The sequence below is a fragment of the Danio rerio genome, chromosome 22, assembly GCF_052040795.2.
Source record: "Danio rerio strain M-AB ecotype USA chromosome 22, GRCz13ab, whole genome shotgun sequence".
Classification (NCBI taxonomy): domain Eukaryota; kingdom Metazoa; phylum Chordata; class Actinopteri; order Cypriniformes; family Danionidae; genus Danio; species Danio rerio.
The window spans coordinates 32130679-32132793 of NC_141042.1; positions in this window are offsets into that span (position 1 = coordinate 32130679).

A 2115-nucleotide genomic window follows, 5' to 3' on the forward strand; every position below is an offset into this window, starting at 1 on the left:
CGGATATAGCTGCCATCTGCGCATCACTACTGGACTCCTCTCAAGCCGTGGACTTCCACATTTCGATTGCTTGTCGCCGAAATGCCTCACAGATCATAACCATAAAGTTGACTTGCTTTCTACTGTCCTCGACGCCCATACCAGCGCGGACACGCTGCGTCACTCTTCGCCTCTCATCACCGCTAGCTCCGATTAAAAATTAATGACTTCCGGCTACTTTAACGCTTTCGCTGCTTTTGGTGTGAACTCACAGTTTTGATTAAAGTTGTTTCATGTCCGCCAGTTCCCACCTCCTTATTAGCCAGTTTAAGCTACTTGTACATTATTAAGGCAGCATTCAGAAAAAACCCCCGCGAAAAACCTTGACACAGAGGAACATAAAAACATACTACCAGCTAGTATCAGTGTTGCCATCTTAATGACTTTGTTGCTATATTTAGCGACTTTTCAGTCCCTCTTAGCTTCAAATTTTCAAAAAAATTCAATCTAGAGACTTTTTATGGTGTTACTGGAGATTTTTAATAGATTCTCATCTGTTGGCCCATCCCCCACCTCAAGGCACTCACAGGCAGCCCAGTACCACACAGCCATCTCTTAGACAAACCAATTTGCTTCTCTTTTCTTTTAAATTTAACAATTTTATTTGACCGTTTGTTCTTTTTTTGTTCACAATCACAGAGATTTGAGTGACAGTTTCTGAATTTGTGTGAGTTTATTATGTCTGAGAGATCACTGTAAATTCACTATACATCTATACTGATTTACTGTAGTCAAATAACAATAAATATAATTAAATTGACATGCGTATGTAAAGCGTAGTGCAAATATAAATACCCCTTTGTTAGCCATAGTCTGTTAAACAAACAGAAACTGCTGGACATTATGACGTCGGTAAAATGCAAACTGACGCATGATGTAATCTAGCAACATTTAGCAACTTTTCGAACAGAGCTTAGCGCCTTTTCATTGAAAATAGTTGGCAACACTGGTTAACATTTACAAAGCAACACAAACAGCATGCAGTAGCATAAATGCATAAATACATGGAAGGCATGCGCTGACGCAGAAGTATAAATCAGCCTTAAGACTGAAGGTAAATGAAAAGTTGCTATTTTCTAGGCTGAAATGGCTAGTCTTGTTTTGTCTTGTTTACTGTTGGTTACTAGTTTATCAATACTACAGTCAACCACTCTAATGTTGCGTTCACACCAGACTCGGAGGAAGAGTCAAGCACGAGTTATTTACATGTTAAGTCAATGCAAAGATGCGATTAGACATCCTGCTGCACAATTTGCGCGAATGAGGCGTGTGAATGACGCAATTCTGAATCGTTAATGGCCAACTTCATTGGACATTCATGCCGCGTTAACCAATTATAAGCTTGCTCTTGTAGGGGATTAATTATGAAGTAGTGCCTGTTGGTGGTATCCTGAGGGGAAATCTCTGGCCGGAAAACTGTTCATCAAACTGGGCTCGGCTTAGTCTAAAGCAACGCTGAAAGCCTCCATCATCCAGGTATAGTTTCTAGAGGAGTTGACAAACTCACAGAGCTGGGTGCACCTCTGAAAAGATTTATTGGACTCAGACACGGCGCCGAAGGAATCTATGCTGTTTTTCAGCCTTCCTAAAGTACATAAAGCACCGCTACTTCCTCATTTATATCTGTTAGCCATTTTGTAACATAGCTAGAGTCATCGGGCAGACAAAAGCCTCACCCATAACGTGAATCTGCAACTATTGTGAAGTGAATTTGAGTAAACTCAGAATGTTCACACGTTTATTTACACGTGAAAATCATGATTTATTTGTGCGTGTCTGGTGTGAACAAAGCATAGCAACTTGCTGGAAATGCACATTTAAGATTTCCTTTCTTTTTTGCTGAAATTTGAAAATATTCGCTTTACATTAGGATGGAAAACAGGGTTGTATGTTTAACTAGATTTCTTAGGTGTAATTGTCATTTAAGATTTTTTTTTTTTAACAAATCCATTGGCTTAATGAGCTTGCAGTGAAGGTAAAATTGTCCCCATATTAGAACTTACCACATTTTCACAAAAAGCAATAAAAACAACATCAACCCAACAATAAATTGAATACTTTATATTAAAATAGCAT